The sequence below is a fragment of the Carcharodon carcharias genome, chromosome 7 (genome assembly GCF_017639515.1).
Source record: "Carcharodon carcharias isolate sCarCar2 chromosome 7, sCarCar2.pri, whole genome shotgun sequence".
Taxonomy (NCBI): Eukaryota; Metazoa; Chordata; class Chondrichthyes; order Lamniformes; family Lamnidae; genus Carcharodon; species Carcharodon carcharias.
The window spans coordinates 72,766,927-72,786,882 of NC_054473.1; the positions used below are offsets into that span (position 1 = coordinate 72,766,927).

General features: G+C 60.4%; 1 protein-coding gene across 4 annotated transcripts in view; it reads left to right on the plus strand.

Moving 5' to 3' along the window:
* Positions 1 to 19,956, plus strand: part of zmynd10 (zinc finger, MYND-type containing 10) — a 307,591-nt gene that overhangs the window by 108,306 nt on the left and 179,329 nt on the right. The gene's annotated exons all lie outside the window — the stretch shown is intronic.

Sequence of the window (19,956 nt, forward strand, 5' to 3'; positions counted from 1 at the left end):
AGCGGGAGGTGTGTGTGAGGTGGAGGTTGAGCGGGAGGTGTGTGTGAGGTGGAGGTTGAGCGGGAGGTGTGTGTGAGGTGGAGGTTGAGCGGGAGGTGTGTGTGAGGTGGAGGTTGAGCGGGAGGTGTGTGTGAGGTGGAGGTTGAGCGGGAGGTGTGTGTGAGGTGGAGGTTGAGCGGGAGGTGTGTGTGAGGTGGAGGTTGAGCGGGAGGTGTGTGTGAGGTGGAGGTTGAGCGGGAGGTGTGTGTGAGGTGGAGGTTGAGCGGGAGGTGTGTGTGAGGTGGAGGTTGAGCGGGAGGTGTGTGTGAGGTGGAGGTTGAGCGGGAGGTGTGTGTGAGGTGGAGGTTGAGCGGGAGGTGTGTGTGAGGTGGAGGTTGAGCGGGAGGTGTGTGTGAGGTGGAGGTTGAGCGGGAGGTGCGTGTGAGGTGGAGGTTGAGCGGGAGGTGTGTGTGAGGTGGAGGTTGAGCGGGAGGTGTGTGTGAGGTGGAGGTTGAGCGGGAGGTGTGTGTGAGGTGGAGGTTGAGCGGGAGGTGTGTGTGAGGTGGAGGTTGAGCGGGAGGTGTGTGTGAGGTGGAGGTTGAGCGGGAGGTGTGTGTGAGGTGGAGGTTGAGCGGGAGGTGTGTGTGAGGTGGAGGTTGAGCGGGAGGTGTGTGTGAGGTGGAGGTTGAGCGGGAGGTGTGTGTGAGGTGGAGGTTGAGCGGGAGGTGTGTGTGAGGTGGAGGTTGAGCGGGAGGTGTGTGTGAGGTGGAGGTTGAGCGGGAGGTGTGTGTGAGGTGGAGGTTGAGCGGGAGGTGTGTGTGAGGTGGAGGTTGAGCGGGAGGTGTGTGTGAGGTGGAGGTTGAGCGGGAGGTGTGTGTGAGGTGGAGGTTGAGCGGGAGGTGTGTGTGAGGTGGAGGTTGAGCGGGAGGTGTGTGTGAGGTGGAGGTTGAGCGGGAGGTGTGTGTGAGGTGGAGGTTGAGCGGGAGGTGTGTGTGAGGTGGAGGTTGAGCGGGAGGTGTGTGTGAGGTGGAGGTTGAGCGGCAGGTGTGTGTGAGGTGGAGGTTGAGCGGCAGGTGTGTGTGAGGTGGAGGTTGAGCGGCAGGTGTGTGTGAGGTGGAGGTTGAGCGGCAGGTGTGTGTGAGGTGGAGGTTGAGCGGCAGGTGTGTGTGAGGTGGAGGTTGAGCGGGAGGTGTGTGTGAGGTGGAGGTTGAGCGGGAGGTGTGTGTGAGGTGGAGGTTGAGCGGGAGGTGTGTGTGAGGTGGAGGTTGAGCGGGAGGTGTGTGTGAGGTGGAGGTTGAGCGGGAGGTGTGTGTGAGGTGGAGGTTGAGCCGGAGGTGTGTGTGAGGTGGAGGTTTAGTCGGAGTGCAGCGTGAGATGGAGGTCAAGTGGGAGGACAGCGTGAGCAGGATGGCGATTCGGAAGTCATTGTGACGTGGTGTATGTGTGGGATGACTGTGAGATGGAGCTTGATTGGCAGGGCTGTGTGTGGTGGAGTTCAACTGGTAAGAGAGCTTGAGGAGGATGGCGAGGGGCAGGGCAGTGTGAGGTGGAGGTTGAGTGGGAGGGTGGTATGAGGTGGTGGTTGAGTGGCAGGGCAGTGTGAGGTGGAGTTTGAGTGGGAGGGCGGTGTGAGGTGGAGGTTGAGCATGAGGGCGGTGTGAGGTGGGGGTTGAGCGGGAGCGCAGTGTGAGGTGCAGGTTGAGGAGGAGGGCGGTGTGAGGTGGAGGTTGAGCGGGAGGGCGGTGTGAGGTGAAGGTTGAGTGGGAGGGCGGTGTGAGGTGGAGGTTGAGTAGGAGGGTGCTGTGAGGAGGAGGATGAGGGGGAGGGCAGTGTGAGGTGGAGGTTGAGCGGGAGGTGTGTGTGTGGTGGAGGTTGAGCGGGAGGTGTGTGTGAGGTGGAGGTTGAGCGGGAGGTGTGTGTGAGGTGGAGGTTGAGCGGGAGGTGTGTGTGAGGTGGAGGTTGAGCGGGAGGTGTGTGTGAGGTGGAGGTTGAGCGGGAGGTGTGTGTGAGGTGGAGGTTGAGCGGGAGGTGTGTGTGAGGTGGAGGTTGAGCGGGAGGTGTGTGTGAGGTGGAGGTTGAGCGGGAGGTGTGTGTGAGGTGGAGGTTGAGCGGGAGGTGTGTGTGAGGTGGAGGTTGAGCGGGAGGTGTGTGTGAGGTGGAGGTTGAGCGGGAGGTGTGTGTGAGGTGGAGGTTGAGCGGGAGGTGTGTGTGAGGTGGAGGTTGAGCGGGAGGTGTGTGTGAGGTGGAGGTTGAGCGGGAGGTGTGTGTGAGGTGGAGGTTGAGCGGGAGGTGTGTGTGAGGTGGAGGTTGAGCGGGAGGTGTGTGTGAGGTGGAGGTTGAGCGGGAGGTGTGTGTGAGGTGGAGGTTGAGCGGGAGGTGTGTGTGAGGTGGAGGTTGAGCGGGAGGTGTGTGTGAGGTGGAGGTTGAGCGGGAGGTGTGTGTGAGGTGGAGGTTGAGCGGGAGGTGTGTGTGAGGTGGAGGTTGAGCGGGAGGTGTGTGTGAGGTGGAGGTTGAGCGGGAGGTGTGTGTGAGGTGGAGGTTGAGCGGGAGGTGTGTGTGAGGTGGAGGTTGAGCGGGAGGTGTGTGTGAGGTGGAGGTTGAGCGGGAGGTGTGTGTGAGGTGGAGGTTGAGCGGGAGGTGTGTGTGAGGTGGAGGTTGAGCGGGAGGTGTGTGTGAGGTGGAGGTTGAGCGGGAGGTGTGTGTGAGGTGGAGGTTGAGCGGGAGGTGTGTGTGAGGTGGAGGTTGAGCGGGAGGTGTGTGTGAGGTGGAGGTTGAGCGGGAGGTGTGTGTGAGGTGGAGGTTGAGCGGGAGGTGTGTGTGAGGTGGAGGTTGAGCGGGAGGTGTGTGTGAGGTGGAGGTTGAGCGGGAGGTGTGTGTGAGGTGGAGGTTGAGCGGGAGGTGTGTGTGAGGTGGAGGTTGAGCGGGAGGTGTGTGTGAGGTGGAGGTTGAGCGGGAGGTGTGTGTGAGGTGGAGGTTGAGCGGGAGGTGTGTGTGAGGTGGAGGTTGAGCGGGAGGTGTGTGTGAGGTGGAGGTTGAGCGGGAGGTGTGTGTGAGGTGGAGGTTGAGCGGGAGGTGTGTGTGAGGTGGAGGTTGAGCGGGAGGTGTGTGTGAGGTGGAGGTTGAGCGGGAGGTGTGTGTGAGGTGGAGGTTGAGCGGGAGGTGTGTGTGAGGTGGAGGTTGAGCGGGAGGTGTGTGTGAGGTGGAGGTTGAGCGGGAGGTGTGTGTGAGGTGGAGGTTGAGCGGGAGGTGTGTGTGAGGTGGAGGTTGAGCGGGAGGTGTGTGTGAGGTGGAGGTTGAGCGGGAGGTGTGTGTGAGGTGGAGGTTGAGCGGGAGGTGTGTGTGAGGTGGAGGTTGAGCGGGAGGTGTGTGTGAGGTGGAGGTTGAGCGGCAGGTGTGTGTGAGGTGGAGGTTGAGCGGGAGGTGTGTGTGAGGTGGAGGTTGAGCGGGAGGTGTGTGTGAGGTGGAGGTTGAGCGGGAGGTGTGTGTGAGGTGGAGGTTGAGCGGGAGGTGTGTGTGAGGTGGAGGTTTAGTCGGAGTGCAGCGTGAGATGGAGGTCAAGTGGGAGGACAGCGTGAGCAGGATGGCGATTCGGAAGTCATTGTGACGTGGTGTATGTGTGGGATGACTGTGAGATGGAGCTTGATTGGCAGGGCTGTGTGTGGTGGAGTTCAACTGGTAAGAGAGCTTGAGGAGGATGGCGAGGGGCAGGGCAGTGTGAGGTGGAGGTTGAGTGGGAGGGTGGTATGAGGTGGTGGTTGAGTGGCAGGGCAGTGTGAGGTGGAGTTTGAGTGGGAGGGCGGTGTGAGGTGGAGGTTGAGCATGAGGGCGGTGTGAGGTGGGGGTTGAGCGGGAGCGCAGTGTGAGGTGCAGGTTGAGGAGGAGGGCGGTGTGAGGTGGAGGTTGAGCGGGAGGGCGGTGTGAGGTGAAGGTTGAGTGGGAGGGCGGTGTGAGGTGGAGGTTGAGTAGGAGGGTGCTGTGAGGAGGAGGATGAGGGGGAGGGCAGTGTGAGGTGGAGGTTGAGCGGGAGGTGTGTGTGTGGTGGAGGTTGAGCGGGAGGTGTGTGTGAGGTGGAGGTTGAGCGGGAGGTGTGTGTGAGGTGGAGGTTGAGCGGGAGGTGTGTGTGAGGTGGAGGTTGAGCGGGAGGTGTGTGTGAGGTGGAGGTTGAGCGGGAGGTGTGTGTGAGGTGGAGGTTGAGCGGGAGGTGTGTGTGAGGTGGAGGTTGAGCGGGAGGTGTGTGTGAGGTGGAGGTTGAGCGGGAGGTGTGTGTGAGGTGGAGGTTGAGCGGGAGGTGTGTGTGAGGTGGAGGTTGAGCGGGAGGTGTGTGTGAGGTGGAGGTTGAGCGGGAGGTGTGTGTGAGGTGGAGGTTGAGCGGGAGGTGTGTGTGAGGTGGAGGTTGAGCGGGAGGTGTGTGTGAGGTGGAGGTTGAGCGGGAGGTGTGTGTGAGGTGGAGGTTGAGCGGGAGGTGTGTGTGAGGTGGAGGTTGAGCGGGAGGTGTGTGTGAGGTGGAGGTTGAGCGGGAGGTGTGTGTGAGGTGGAGGTTGAGCGGGAGGTGTGTGTGAGGTGGAGGTTGAGCGGGAGGTGTGTGTGAGGTGGAGGTTGAGCGGGAGGTGTGTGTGAGGTGGAGGTTGAGCGGGAGGTGTGTGTGAGGTGGAGGTTGAGCGGGAGGTGTGTGTGAGGTGGAGGTTGAGCGGGAGGTGTGTGTGAGGTGGAGGTTGAGCGGGAGGTGTGTGTGAGGTGGAGGTTGAGCGGGAGGTGTGTGTGAGGTGGAGGTTGAGCGGGAGGTGTGTGTGAGGTGGAGGTTGAGCGGGAGGTGTGTGTGAGGTGGAGGTTGAGCGGGAGGTGTGTGTGAGGTGGAGGTTGAGCGGGAGGTGTGTGTGAGGTGGAGGTTGAGCGGGAGGTGTGTGTGAGGTGGAGGTTGAGCGGGAGGTGTGTGTGAGGTGGAGGTTGAGCGGGAGGTGTGTGTGAGGTGGAGGTTGAGCGGGAGGTGTGTGTGAGGTGGAGGTTGAGCGGGAGGTGTGTGTGAGGTGGAGGTTGAGCGGGAGGTGTGTGTGAGGTGGAGGTTGAGCGGGAGGTGTGTGTGAGGTGGAGGTTGAGCGGGAGGTGTGTGTGAGGTGGAGGTTGAGCGGGAGGTGTGTGTGAGGTGGAGGTTGAGCGGGAGGTGTGTGTGAGGTGGAGGTTGAGCGGGAGGTGTGTGTGAGGTGGAGGTTGAGCGGGAGGTGTGTGTGAGGTGGAGGTTGAGCGGGAGGTGTGTGTGAGGTGGAGGTTGAGCGGGAGGTGTGTGTGAGGTGGAGGTTGAGCGGGAGGTGTGTGTGAGGTGGAGGTTGAGCGGGAGGTGTGTGTGAGGTGGAGGTTGAGCGGGAGGTGTGTGTGAGGTGGAGGTTGAGCGGGAGGTGTGTGTGAGGTGGAGGTTGAGCGGGAGGTGTGTGTGAGGTGGAGGTTGAGCGGGAGGTGTGTGTGAGGTGGAGGTTGAGCGGGAGGTGTGTGTGAGGTGGAGGTTGAGCGGCAGGTGTGTGTGAGGTGGAGGTTGAGCGGCAGGTGTGTGTGAGGTGGAGGTTGAGCGGGAGGTGTGTGTGAGGTGGAGGTTGAGCGGGAGGTGTGTGTGAGGTGGAGGTTGAGCGGGAGGTGTGTGTGAGGTGGAGGTTGAGCGGGAGGTGTGTGTGAGGTGGAGGTTTAGTCGGAGTGCAGCGTGAGATGGAGGTCAAGTGTGAGGACAGCGTGAGCAGGATGGCGATTCGGAAGTCATTGTGACGTGGTGTATGTGTGGGATGACTGTGAGATGGAGCTTGATTGGCAGGGCTGTGTGTGGTGGAGTTCAACTGGTAAGAGAGCTTGAGGAGGATGGCGAGGGGCAGGGCAGTGTGAGGTGGAGGTTGAGTGGGAGGGTGGTATGAGGTGGTGGTTGAGTGGCAGGGCAGTGTGAGGTGGAGTTTGAGTGGGAGGGCTGTGTGAGGTGGAGGTTGAGTGGGAGGGCGGTGTGAGGTGGAGGTTGAGTGGGAGGGCGGTGTGAGGTGGAGTTTGAGTGGGAGGGCGGTGTGAGGTGGAGTTTGAGTGGGAGGGCGGTGTGAGGTGGAGTTTGAGTGGGAGGGCGGTGTGAGGTGGAGGTTGAGTGGGAGGGCGGTGTGAGGTGGAGGTTGAGTGGGAGGGCGGTGTGAGGTGGAGGTTGAGTGGGAGGGCGGTGTGAGGTGGAGGCTGAGTGGGAGGGCGGTGTGAGGTGGAGGTTTAGTGGGAGGGCGGTGTGAGGTGGAGGTTGAGCGGGAGGGCGGTGTGAGGTGGAGGTTGAGCGGGAGGGCGGTGTGAGCTGGAGGTTGAGCGGGAGGTGTGTGTGAGGTGGAGGTTGAGCGGGAGGTGTGTGTGAGGTGGAGGTTGAGCGGGAGGGCGGTGTGAGGTGGAGGTTGAGCGGGAGGGCGGTGTGAGGTGGAGGTTGAGCGCGAGGGCGGTGTGAGGTGGAGGTTGAGCATGAGGGCGGTGTGGGGTGGGGGTTGAGCGGGAGCGCAGTGTGAGGTGCAGGTTGAGGAGGAGGCCGGTGTGAGGTGGAGGTTGAGCGGGAGGGCGGTGTGAGGTGAAGGTTGAGCGGGAGGGCGGTGTGAGGTGGAGGTTCAGCAGGAGGGCGCTGTGAGGAGGAGGATGAGGGGGAGAGCAGTGTGAGGTGGAGGTTGAGCGGGAGGTGTGTGTGAGGTGGAGGTTGAGGGGGAGGGCGGTGTTAGGTGGAGGTTGACCGGGAGGTGTGTGTAAGGTGGAGTTTGAGCGGGAGGTGTGTGTGAGTTGGAGTTTGAACGGGAGATGTGTGTGAGGTGGAGGTTGAACGGGAAATGTGTGTGAGGTGGAGGTTGAGCGGGAAATGTGTGTGAGGTGGAGGTTGAGCGGGAAATGTGTGTGAGGTGGAGGTTGAGCGGGAGGTGTGTGTGAGGTGGAGGTTGAGCGGGAAATGTGTGTGAGGTGGAGGTTGAGCGGGAGGTGTGTGTGAGGTGGAGGTTGAGCGGGAGGTGTGTGTGAGGTGGAGGTTGAGCGGGAGGTGTGTGTGTGGTGGAGGTTGAGCGGGAGGTGTGTGTGAGGTGGAGGTTGAGCGGGAGGTGTGTGTGAGGTGGAGGTTGAGCGGGAGGTGTGTGTGAGGTGGAGGTTGAGCGGGAGGTGCGTGTGAGGTGGAGGTTGAGCGGGAGGTGCGTGTGAGGTGGAGGTTGAGCGGGAGGTGTGTGTGAGGTGGAGGTTGAGCGGGAGGTGTGTGTGAGGTGGAGGTTGAGCGGGAGGTGTGTGTGAGGTGGAGGTTGAGCGGGAGGTGTGTGTGAAGTGGAGGTTGAGCGGGAGGTGTGTGTGAGGTGGAGGTTGAGCGGGAGGTGTGTGTGAGGTGGAGGTTGAGCGGGAGGTGTGTGTGAGGTGGAGGTTGAGCGGGAGGTGTGTGTGAGGTGGAGGTTGAGCGGGAGGTGTGTGTGAGGTGGAGGTTGAGCGGGAGGTGTGTGTGAGGTGGAGGTTGAGCGGGAGGTGTGTGTGAGGTGGAGGTTGAGCGGGAGGTGTGTGTGAGGTGGAGGTTGAGCGGGAGGTGTGTGTGAGGTGGAGGTTGAGCGGGAGGTGTGTGTGAGGTGGAGGTTGAGCGGGAGGTGTGTGTGAGGTGGAGGTTGAGCGGGAGGTGTGTGTGAGGTGGAGGTTGAGCGGGAGGTGTGTGTGAGGTGGAGGTTGAGCGGGAGGTGTGTGTGAGGTGGAGGTTGAGCGGGAGGTGTGTGTGAGGTGGAGGTTGAGCGGGAGGTGTGTGTGAGGTGGAGGTTGAGCGGGAGGTGTGTGTGAGGTGGAGGTTGAGCGGGAGGTGTGTGTGAGGTGGAGGTTGAGCGGGAGGTGTGTGTGAGGTGGAGGTTGAGCGGGAGGTGTGTGTGAGGTGGAGGTTGAGCGGGAGGTGTGTGTGAGGTGGAGGTTGAGCGGGAGGTGTGTGTGAGGTGGAGGTTGAGCGGGAGGTGTGTGTGAGGTGGAGGTTGAGCGGGAGGTGTGTGTGAGGTGGAGGTTGAGCGGGAGGTGTGTGTGAGGTGGAGGTTGAGCGGGAGGTGTGTGTGAGGTGGAGGTTGAGCGGGAGGTGTGTGTGAGGTGGAGGTTGAGCGGGAGGTGTGTGTGAGGTGGAGGTTGAGCGGGAGGTGTGTGTGAGGTGGAGGTTGAGCGGGAGTTGTGTGTGAGGTGGAGGTTGAGCGGGAGGTGTGTGTGAGGTGGAGGTTGAGCGGGAGGTGTGTGTGAGGTGGAGGTTGAGCGGGAGGTGTGTGTGAGGTGGAGGTTGAGCGGGAGGTGTGTGTGAGGTGGAGGTTGAGCGGGAGGTGTGTGTGAGGTGGAGGTTGAGCGGGAGGTGTGTGTGAGGTGGAGGTTGAGCGGGAGGTGTGTGTGAGGTGGAGGTTGAGCGGGAGGTGTGTGTGAGGTGGAGGTTGAGCGGGAGGTGTGTGTGAGGTGGAGGTTGAGCGGGAGGTGTGTGTGAGGTGGAGGTTGAGCGGGAGGTGTGTGTGAGGTGGAGGTTGAGCGGGAGGTGTGTGTGAGGTGGAGGTTGAGCGGGAGGTGTGTGTGAGGTGGAGGTTGAGCGGGAGGTGTGTGTGAGGTGGAGGTTGAGCGGGAGGTGTGTGTGAGGTGGAGGTTGAGCGGGAGGTCTGTGTGAGGTGGAGGTTGAGCGGGAGGTCTGTGTGAGGTGGAGGTTGAGCGGGATGGCAGTGTGAGGTGGAGGTTGAGCGGGATGGCAGTGTGAGTTGGACGTTGAGCGGGAGGTCTGTGTTAGTTGGACGTTGAGCGGGAGGTGTGTGCGAGGTGGAGGTTGAGCGGGAGGTCTGTGCGAGGTGGAGGTTGAGCGGGAGGTGTGTGCGAGGTGGAGGTTGAGCGGGAGGTGTGTGTGAGGTGGAGGTTGAGCGGGAGGTGTGTGTGAGGTGGAGGTTGAGCGGGAGGTGTGTGTGAGGTGGAGGTTGAGCGGGAGGTGTGTGTGAGGTGGAGGTTGAGCGGGAGGTGTGTGTAAGGTGGAGGCTGAGCGGGAGGTGTGTGTGAGGTGGAGGCTGAGCGGGAGGTGTGTGTGAGGTGGAGGTTGAGCGGGAGGTGTGTGTGAGGTGGAGGTTGAGCGGGAGGTGTGTGTGAGGTGGAGGTTGACCGGGAGGTGTGTGTGAGGTGGAGGTTGAGCGGGAGGTGTGTGTGAGGTGGAGGTTGAGCGGCAGGTGTGTGTGAGGTGGAGGTTGAGCGGGAGGTGTGTGTGAGGTGGAAGTTGAGCGGGAGGTGTGTGTGAGGTGGAGGTTGAGCGGGAGGTGTGTGTGAGGTGGAGGTTGAGCGGGAGGTGTGTGTGAGGTGGAGGTTTAGTCGGAGTGCAGCGTGAGATGGAGGTCAAGTGGGAGGACAGCGTGAGCAGGATGGCGATTCGGAAGTCATTGTGACGTGGTGTATGTGTGGGATGACTGTGAGATGGAGCTTGATTGGCAGGGCTGTGTGTGGTGGAGTTCAACTGGTAAGAGAGCTTGAGGAGGATGGCGAGGGGCAGGGCAGTGTGAGGTGGAGGTTGAGTGGGAGGGCTGTGTGAGGTGGAGGTTGAGTGGGAGGGCGGTGTGAGGTGGAGGTTGAGTGGGAGGGCGGTGTGAGGTGGAGGTTGAGTGGGAGGGCGGTGTGAGGTGGAGTTTGAGTGGGAGGGCGGTGTGAGGTGGAGTTTGAGTGGGAGGGCGGTGTGAGGTGGAGGTTGAGTGGGAGGGCGGTGTGAGGTGGAGGTTGAGTGGGAGGGCGGTGTGAGGTGGAGGCTGAGTGGGAGGGCGGTGTGAGGTGGAGGTTTAGTGGGAGGGCGGTGTGAGGTGGAGGTTTAGTGGGAGGGCGGTGTGAGGTGGAGGTTGAGCGGGAGGGCGGTGTGAGGTGGAGGTTGAGCGGGAGGGCGGTGTGAGCTGGAGTTTGAGCGGGGGGTGTGTGTGAGGTGGAGGTTGAGCGGGAGGTGTGTGTGAGGTGGAGGTTGAGCGGGAGGGCGGTGTGAGGTGGAGGTTGAGCGGGAGGGCGGTGTGAGGTGGAGGTTGAGCATGAGGGCGGTGTGAGGTGGGGGTTGAGCGGGAGCGCAGTGTGAGGTGCAGGTTGAGGAGGAGGGCGGTGTGAGGTGGAGGTTGAGCGGGAGGGCGGTGTGAGGTGAAGGTTGAGCGGGAGGGCGGTGTGAGGTGGAGGTTGAGTAGGAGGGTGCTGTGAGGAGGAGGATGAGGGGGAGGGCTGTGTGAGGTGGAGGTTGAGCGGGAGGTGTGTGTGTGGTGGAGGTTGAGCGGGAGGTGTGTGTGAGGTGGAGGTTGAGCGGGAGGTGTGTGTGAGGTGGAGGTTGAGCGGGAGGTGTGTGTGAGGTGGAGGTTGAGCGGGAGGTGTGTGTGAGGTGGAGGTTGAGCGGGAGGTGTGTGTGAGGTGGAGGTTGAGCGGGAGGTGTGTGTGAGGTGGAGGTTGAGCGGGAGGTGTGTGTGAGGTGGAGGTTGAGCGGGAGGTGTGTGTGAGGTGGAGGTTGAGCGGGAGGTGTGTGTGAGGTGGAGGTTGAGCGGGAGGTGTGTGTGAGGTGGAGGTTGAGCGGGAGGTGTGTGTGAGGTGGAGGTTGAGCGGGAGGTGTGTGTGAGGTGGATGTTGAGCGGGAGGTGTGTGTGAGGTGGATGTTGAGCGGGAGGTGTGTGTGAGGTGGAGGTTGAGCGGGAGGTGTGTGTGAGGTGGAGGTTGAGCGGGAGGTGTGTGTGAGGTGGAGGTTGAGCGGGAGGTGTGTGTGAGGTGGAGGTTGAGCGGGAGGTGTGTGTGAGGTGGAGGTTGAGCGGGAGGTGTGTGTGAGGTGGAGGTTGAGCGGGAGGTGTGTGTGAGGTGGAGGTTGAGCGGGAGGTGTGTGTGAGGTGGAGGTTGAGCGGGAGGTGTGTGTGAGGTGGAGGTTGAGCGGGAGGTGTGTGTGAGTTGGAAATTGAGCGGGTGGTCTGTGTGAGGTGGAGGTTGAGGGGGAGCTGTGTGTGAGGTGGAGGTTGATCGGGAGGTGTGTGTGAGGTGGAGGTTGAGCGGGAGGTGTGTGTGAGGTGGAGTTTGAGCGGGAGGTGTGTGTGAGGTGGAGTTTGAGCGGGAGGTGTGTGTGAGGTGGAGTTTGAGCGGGAGGTGTGTGTGAGGTGGAGGTTGAGCGTGAGGTGTGTGTGAGGTGGAGGTTGAGCGGGAGGTGTGTGTGAGGTGGAGGTTGAGCGGGAGGTGTGTGTGAGGTGGAGGTTGAGCGGGAGGTGTGTGTGAGGTGGAGGTTGAGCGGGAGGTGTGTGTGAGGTGGAGGTTTAGTCGGAGCGCAGCGTGAGATGGAGGTCAAGTGGGAGGACAGCGTGAGCAGGATGGCAATTCGGAAGTCATTGTGACGTGGTGGTTGTGTGGGATGACTGTGAGATGGAGCTTGATTGGCAGGGCTGGGTGAGGTGGAGTTCAACTGGCAAGAGAGCTTGAGGAGGATGGCGAGGGGCAGGGCAGTGTGAGGTGGAGGTTGAGTGGGAGGGCGGTATGAGGTGGTGGTTGAGTTGCAGGGCAGTGTGAGGTGAAGGTTGAGTGGGATGGCGGTGTGAGGTGGAGGTTGATTGGGAGGGCATTGTGAGGTGGTGGTTCAGTGGGATGGCGGTGTGACCTGGAGGTTGACTTGGAGGGCTGTTTGAGGTGGACGTTTGCTGGGAGGGCTGTTTGAGGTGGACGTTTGCTGGGAGGGCTGTGTGAGGTGGAGGTTGAGTTGGAGGGCAGTGTGAGGTGGAGGTTGAGTGGGAGGGCAGTGCGACGTGAAGGTTGCGTGGAGGGCAGTGTGAGATGGAGGTTGAGTGGGAGAGCAGTGTGATGTGGAGGTTGAGTGGGAGGGTTATGTGAGGTGGAGTTTGAACGGGAGGGCAGTGAGCGGTGGAGTTTGAGTAGGAGGGCTGTGTGATGTGGAGGTTGAGTGGGAGGGTTTTGTGAGGTGGAGTTTGAACGGGAGGGCAGTGAGCGGTGGAATTTGAGTAGGAGGGCTGTGTGATGTGGAGGTTGAATGGGAGGGCTGTATGCGGTGGAGGTTGAGTGTGAGGGCTGTGTGAGGTGGAGGTCAAGTGGGAGGACAGCGTGAGGAAGATGGCAAGTGGGAGGGTTGTGTGAGGCGGAGGTTGAGTGGGAAGACATTGTGAGGCGGAGGTTGAGTGGGAGGGCAGTGTGATGTGGAGGTTGAGTGGGAGGGCAGTGTAATGTGAAGGTTGAGTGGGAGGGCAGTGTGATGTGAAGGTTGAGTGGGAGGGCAGTGTGATGTGGAGGTTGAGTGGGAGGGCAGTGTGATGTGGAGGTTGAGTGGGAGGGCAGTGTGATGTGGAGGTTGAGTGGGAGGCCAGTGTGTGGTGTAGGTTGAGTTGGAGGCCAGTGTGTGGTGCAGGTTGAGTGGGAGGCCAGTGTGTGGTGCAGGTTGAGTGGGAGGCCAGTGTGTGGTGCAGGTTGAGTGGGAGGCCAGTGTGTGGTGCAGGTTGAGTGGGAGGCCAGTATGTGGTGCAGGTTGAGTGGGAGGCCAGTGTGTGGTGCAGGTTGAGTGGGAGGCCAGTGTGTGGTGCAGGTTGAGTGGGAGGCCAGTGTGTGGTGCAGGTTGAGTGGGAGGCCAGTGTGTGGTGCAGATTGAGTGGGAGGCCAGTGTGTGGTGCAGGTTGAGTGGGAGGCCAGTGTGTGGTGCAGGTTGAGTGGGAGGCCAGTGTGTGGTGCAGGTTGAGTGGGAGGCCAGTGTGTGGTGCAGGTTGAGTGGGAGGACAGTGTGTGGTGCAGGTTGAGTGGGTGGACAGTGTGTGGTGCAGGTTGAGTGGGAGGACAGTGTGTGGTGCAGGTTGAGTGGGAGGACAGTGTGAGGCTGAAGTTGAGTGGGAGGGCAGTGTGACGTGGAGGTTGAGTGGGAGGGCGTTGTGTGGTGCAGGTTGAGTGGGGGGACGTTTTGAGGTGGAGGTTGAGTGGTAGAGCAGTGTGAGATGGAGGTTGGGTGGGACGTCTGCGTGAGCTGGAGGTTGAACGGAAGGTCAGTGTGAGGTGGTGGTTGAGTGGAATGGCATTGTGGGGTGGATTTTGAGTGGTAGAGCAGTGTGAGATGGCTTTTAAGTGTGAGGGCAGTGTGAGTTGGAGTTTGAGTGGGAGGGCAGTATGAGGTGGATTTTGAGTGGGAGGGCAGTGTGAGGTGGAGGTTGAGTGGGAGGGCAGTGTGAGGTGGCTTTTGAGTGGGAGGGCAGTGTGAGGTGGCTTTTGAGTGGGAGGGCAGTGTGAGGTGGCTTTTGAGTGGGAGGGCAGTGTGAGGTGGCTTTTGAGTGGGAGGGCAGTGAGAGTTGGCTTTTGAGTTGGAGGGCAATGTGAGGTGGAGGTTGAAAGGGACGGTTATGTGAGGTGGAGTTTTGAGTGGCAGGGCACCGAGTGGTGGAGTTTGAGTAGGAGGGCTGTGTGAGGTGGAGGTTGAGTGGGAGGGTTGTGTGAGGTGGAGGTTGAGTGGGAGGGTTGTGTGAGGCGGAGGTTGAGTGGGTGACCAGCGTGAGATGGTGGTCAATTGGGAAGACATCATGAGGAGAATGGCGAGTGGCAGGGCAGTGTGAGGTGTAGGTGAGTGGGAGAGCGCTGTGAGGTGGAGGTTGAGTGGGAGGGCAATGTGAGGTGGAGGTTGTGTGGCAGGGCGGTGTGAGGGGTAGGTGAGTGGGAGGGCGCTGTGAGGTGGAGGTTGAGTGGGAGGGCAATGTGAGGTGGAGGTTGTGTGGGAGGGCGGTGTGAGGTGTAGGTGAGTGGCAGGGCGGTGTGAGGTGTAGGTTGAGTGGGAGGGCAATGTGAGGTGGAGGTTGAGTCGGAGGACGGTGTGAACTGGAGGTTGAGTCGGAGGACGGTGTGAACTGGAGGTTGAGTCGGAGGGCGGTGTGAGGTGGAGGTTGAGTCGGAGGGCGGTGTGAGGTGGAGGTTGAGTCGGAGGGCGGTGTGAGGTGGAGGTTGAGTCGGAGGGCGGTGTGAGGTGGAGGTTGAGTCGGAGGGCGGGGTGAGGTGGAGGTTGAGTCGGAGGAGAGTGTGAGGTGGAGTTTGTGTCGGAGGTCAGTGTGAGGTGGAGGTGGAGTGGGAGAGCAGCGTGAGATGGAGGTCATGTGGGAGGATAGCGTGAGGAGGATGGCGGTGTGGGAGGTCATTGTGAGCTGTAGGTTGAGTGGGAGGGCAATGTGACATGGAGGTTGAGGGGGAGGGCTGGGTGAGGTGGAGGTTGAATGGGAGGGTAGTGTGACATTGAGGTTGAGTGTGAGGGCAGTGTGAAGTGGATGGCGAGTGGGAGGGCAGTGTGAAGTGGATGGCGAGTGGGAGGGCAGTGTGATGTGGAGGTTGAGTGGGAGGGCAGTGTGATGTGGAGGTTGAGTGGGAGGGCAGTGTGATGTGGAGGTTGAGTGGGAGGGCAGTGTGAGGTGGAGGTTGAGTGGGAGGGCATTTTGATGTTGACTGTGAATGCTGTGTGGGGTGGAGGTTGAGTGAGAGGGCGGTGTGGGGTGGAGGTTGAGTGAGAGGGCGGTGTGGGGTGGAGGTTGAGTGGGAGGGCGGTGTGAGGTGGAGGTTGAGTGGGAGGGCGGTGAGGTGGAGGTTGAGTCTGAGGACAGTGTGAGGTGGAGGTTGTATGGGAAAACTGTGTGAGGTGGAGGTTGAGTGGCAGAGCAGCGTGAAGTGGAGGTTGAGTGCGACGGCTGTGTGAGCTGGAGGTTGAACGAGAGGGCAGTGAGCGGTGCAGTTTGTGTAGGAGGGCTATGTGAGGTGGAGGTTGAGTGGGAGGGCTGTGTGAGGTGGAGGTTGAGGGGGAGGGCAATGTGACATTGAGGTTGAGTGGGAGGGCGGTGTGAGGTGGAGGTTGAGTGGGAGGGCGGTGTGAGGTGGAGGTTGAGTGGGAGGGCAATGTGACATTGAGGTTGAGTGGGAATCGGTGTGAGGTGGAGGTTGAGTGGGAGGGCGGTGTGAGGTGTCGGTTGAGTGGGAGGGCAGTGTGAGCTGGACGTTGAATGGGTGGGTGGTGTGGGGTGGATGGCGAGTGGGAGTGCAGTGTGATGTGGAGGATGAGTGTGAGGGCAGTGTGAGGTGGAGGTTGAGTGGGAGGGCAGTGTTTGGTGGAGGTTGAGTGGGAGGGCAGTGTGAGGTGGAGGTTGAGTGCGAGGGCAGTGTGAGGTGGAGGTTGAGTGGGAGGGCAGTGTGAGGTGCAGGTTGAGTGGGATGGCAGTGTGAGATGGCGGTTGACTGGGAGGACGGTGTGAGGTTGTGTTTGACCCAGAGGGCAGTGTGAGGTGGAGGTTGAGTGGGAGGGCGGTGTGAGGTGGAGGTTGATTGGGAGGGCAATGTGAGGTGGTGGTTCAGTGGGAGGGCGGTGTGACCTGGAGGTTGACTTGGAGGGCTGTTTGAGGTGGACGCTTGCTGGGAGGGCTGTGTGAGGTGGAGGTTGAGTTGGAGGGCAGTTTGAGGTGGAGGTTGAGTGGGAGGGCAGTGCGACGTGAAGGTTGCGTGGAGGGCAGTGTGAGATGGAGGTTGAGTGGGAGAGCAGTGTGATGTGGAGGTTGAGTGGGAGGGTTATGTGAGGTGGAGTTTGAACGGGAGGGCAGTGAGCGGTGGAGTTTGAGTAGGAGGGCTGTGTGATGTGGAGGTTGAGTGGGAGGGTTATGTGAGGTGGAGTTTGAACGGGAGGGCAGTGAGCGGTGGAATTTGAGTAGGAGGGCTGTGTGATGTGGAGGTTGAGTGGGAGGGCTGTATGCGGTGGAGGTTGAGTGTGAGGGCTGTGTGAGGTGGAGGTCAAGTGGGAGGACAGCGTGATGTGAAGGTTGAGTGGGAGGGCAGTGTGATGTGGAGGTTGAGTGGGAGGGCAGTGTGATGTGGAGGTTGAGTGGGAGGGCAGTGTGATGTGGAGGTTGAGTGGGAGGGCAGTGTGATGTGGAGGTTAAGTGGGAGGGCAGTGTGATGTGAAGGTTGAGTGGGAGGGCAGTGTGATGTGAAGGTTGAGTGGGAGGGCAGTGTGATGTGGAGGTTGAGTGGGAGGGCAGTGTGATGTGGAGGTTGAGTGGGAGGCCAGTGTGATGTGGAGGTTGAGTGGGAGGCCAGTGTGTGGTGCAGGTTGAGTGGGAGGCCAGTGTGTGGTGCAGGTTGAGTGGGAGGCCAGTGTGTGGTGCAGGTTGAGTGGGAGGCCAGTGTGTGGTGCAGGTTGAGTGGGAGGCCAGTGTGTGGTGCAGGTTGAGTGGGAGGACAGTGTGAGGCTGAAGTTGAGTGGGAGGGCAGTGTGACGTGGAGGTTGAGTGGGACGGAGTGTGAGGTGGAGGTTGAGTGGGAGGGCGTTGTGAGGTGCAGGTTGAGTGGGAGGGCAGTGTGATGTGAAGGTTGAGTGGGAGGGCAGTGTGATGTGGAGGTTGAGTGGGAGGGCAGTGTGATGTGGAGGTTAAGTGGGAGGGCAGTGTGATGTGAAGGTTGAGTGGGAGGGCAGTGTGATGTGAAGGTTGAGTGGGAGGGCAGTGTGATGTGGAGGTTGAGTGGGAGGGCAGTGTGATGTGGAGGTTGAGTGGGAGGCCAGTGTGTGGTGCAGGTTGAGTGGGAGGCCAGTGTGTGGTGCAGGTTGAGTGGGAGGCCAGTGTGTGGTGCAGGTTGAGTGGGAGGCCAGTGTGTGGTGCAGGTTGAGTGGGAGGACAGTGTGAGGCTGAAGTTGAGTGGGAGGGCAGTGTGACGTGGAGGTTGAGTGGGACGGAGTGTGAGGTGGAGGTTGAGTGGGAGGGCGTTGTGAGGTGCAGGTTGAGTGGGGGGACTTTTTGAGGTGGAAGATGAGTGGTAAAGCAGTGTGAGATGGAGGTTGGGTGGGACATCTGCGTGAGCTGGAGGTTGAACGGAAGGGCAGTGTGAGGTGGAGGTTGAGTGGAATGGCATTGTGGGGTGGATTTTGAGTGGGAGAGCAGTGTGAGATGGCTTTTAAGTGGGAGGGCAGTGTGAGTTGGAGTTTGAGTGGGAGGGCAGTATGAGGTGGATTTTGAGTGGGAGGGCAGTGTGAGGTGGAGGTTGAGTGGGAGGGCCGTGTGAGGTGGCTTTTGAGTGGGAGGGCAGTGTGAGGTGGAGGTTGAGTGGGAGGGCAGTGTGAGGTGGCTTTTGAGTGGGAGGGCAGTGTGAGGTGGCTTTTGAGTGGGAGGGCAGTGTGAGGTGGCTTTTGAGTGGGAGGGCAGTGTGAGGTGGCTTTTGAGTGGGAGGGCAGTGTGAGGTGGCTTTTGAGTGGGAGGGCAGTGTGAGGTGGCTTTTGAGTGGGAGGGCAGTGTGAGGTGGCTTTTGAGTGGGAGGGCAGTGAGAGTTGGCTTTTGAGTGGGAGAGCAGTGTGAGGTGGAGTTTGAGTGGGAGCGCTGTGTGAGGTGCAGGTTGAGTGGGAGAGCTGTGTGAGGTGCAGGTTGAGTGGGAGGGCAGTGTGAGGTTGAGGTTGAGTGGGAGGGCAGCGTGAGGTGGAGGTTGAGCGGGAGAGCAGCGTGAGATGGAGGTCAAGTAGGAGGGCAGCATGAGGAAGATGGCAAGTGGGAGGGCGGTGTGCGGTGGAAGTTGAGTGGGAGGGAGGTGTGAGGTGGAGGTTGACTGGTTGGGCGGTGTGATGTGGAGGTTGAGTGGTAGGGCAGTGTGAGGTGGAGGTTGAGTGTGAGGGCAGTTTGAGGTGGAGGTTGAGTGGGAGGGCGGTTTCAGGTGGAGGTTGAGTGGGAGGGCGGTTTCAGGTGGAGGTTGAGTGGGAGAACGTTGTGAGGTGGAGGTTGAGTGGGAGGGCGGTGTGAGGTGGAGGTTGAGTGGGAGGGCGGTGTGAGGTGGAGGTTGAGTGGGAGGACAGTGTGAGGTGGTGGTTGAGTGGGAGGGCGGTATTAGGTGGAGGTTGAGTCGGCAGGCGGTGTGAGGTGGCGGTTGAGTGGGAGGGCAGTGTGATGTGGAGTATGAGTGGGAGTGCAGTGTGAGGTGGAGGTTGAGTGGGAGGGCATTTTGAGGTTAAGTGTGAGTGCTGTGTGTGGTGGAGTTTGAGTGTGAGGGCGGTGTTGGGTGGAGGTTGAGTGGGAGGGCTGTATGAGGTGTAGGTTGAGTGGGCGGGCGGTATGAGGTGGAGGTTGAGTCTGAGGACAGTGTGAGGTGGAGGTTGTATGGGAAAACTGTGTGAGGTGGAGGTTGAGTGGCAGAGCAGCGTGAGGTGGAGGTTGAGTGGGAGGGCGGTGTGAGGTGGAGGTTGAGTGGGAGGGCGGTGTGGGGTGGAGGTTGAGTGGGAGGGCTGTATGAGGTGGAGGTTGAGTGAGCGTGCGGTATGAGGTGGAGTTTGAGTGGGAGAGCAGCATGAGATGGACGTCGAGTGGGAGACAGTGTGAGGAGGATTGTGAGTGGGAGGGCAATGTGAGTTGTAGTCTAGTGGGAGGGCTGTGTGAGGTGCAGGTTGAATGGGACGGCAGTGTGAGGTGGAGGTTGAGTGGGAGGGCAGTGTGAGGTGGAGGTTGAGTGGGAGGGCAGTGTGAGGTGGAGGTTGAGTGGGAGGGCAGTGTGAGGTGGAGGTTGAGTGGGAGGGCGGTGTGAGGCGGAGATTGAGTAGGTGGGCAGTGTGAGGTGGAGGTTGTGTGGGAGGGCGTTGTGAGGCGGAGGTTGAGTTGGAGGGCGGTGTGAGGTGGAGGTTGAGTGCAAGGGCAATATGAGCTGGAGGTTGAGTGGGAGGGCAGTGTGAGGTGGAGGTTAAGTGGGAGGGCAGTTTGATTTGGAGGTTGAGTGGGAGGGCAGTTTCAGGTGGAGGTTGACCCAGAGGACAGTGTCAGGTGGAGGTTGAGTGGGAGGACAGTGTGAGGTGGAGTTTGAGTTGGAGGGCTGTGTGAGGTGATGTTTTTTTTATTCTTTCACAGAATGTGGGCTTTGCTGGCTGGGCCAGCGTTTATTGCCCATCCCTAGAGATCCTGGGGAAGGTTGTGGTGAGCTGCTTTCTTGAACAGCTGCAGTGCTTGTGGTGTGGGTACATCCACAGTGTTGTTAGGTTGAGTGGGTAGTTGGTGTGAGGTGGAGTTTGAATGGTAAAGCAGTGTGAGCTGGATGGTGAGTGGGAGGGAAGTGTGAGGTGGAAGTTGAGTGGGAGGGCAGTGTGAGGTGGAGGTTGAGTGGGAGGGAAGTGTCAGGTGGAGGTTGAGTGGGAGGACAGTGTGAGGTGGAGGTTGAGTGGTAGGGCAGTGTGAGGTGGAGGTTGAGTGGGAGGGCAGTGTTAGGTGGAGGTTGAGTGCGAGGGCAGTGTGAGGTGGAGTTTGAGTGGGAGGGCAGTTTGAGGTGGAGGTTGAGTGAGAGGGCAGTGTGAGGTGGAGCTTGAATGGGAGGGCAGTGTGAGGTGGAGGTTGAGTGGGAGGGCAGTGTTTGGTGGAGGTTGAGTGGGAGGGCAGTGTGAGGTGGAGGTTGAGTGGGAGGGCGGTGTGAGGTGGAGGTTGAGCGGGAGGGCAGTGTGAGGTGGTGTTTGACCCAGAGGACAGTGTGAGGTGGAGGTTGAGTGGGAGGACAGTGTGAGGTGGAGTGTGAGTTGGAGGGATGTGTGAGGTGATGTTTTTTTTATTCTTTCACAGAATGTGTGCTTTGCTTGCTGGGCCAGCGTTTATTGCCCATCCCTAGTGATCCTTGGGAAGGTGGTGGTGATCTGCTTTCTTGAACAGCTGCAGTGCTTGTGGTGTGGGTACATCCACAGTATTGTTAGGTTGAGTGGGTAGTTGGTGTGAGGTGGTGTTTGTGTGGTAAAACAGTGTGAGCTGGATGGTGAGTGGGAGGGCAGTGTGAGGTGGAGGTTGAGTGCGAGGGCAGTGTGAGGTGGAGGATGAGTGCGAGGGCAGTGTGCGGTGGAGGTTGAGTGCGAGGGCAGTGTCCGGTGGAGGTTGAATGCGAGGGCAATGTGAGTTGGAGGTTGAGTGCGAGGGCAGTGTGAGGTGGAGGTTGAATGCGAGGGCAGTGTGAGGTGGAGGTTGAATGCGAGGGCAGTGTGAGGTGGAGGTTGAGTGCGAGGGCAGTGTGAGGTGGAGGTTGAGTGCGAGGGCAGTGTGAGGTGGAGGTTGA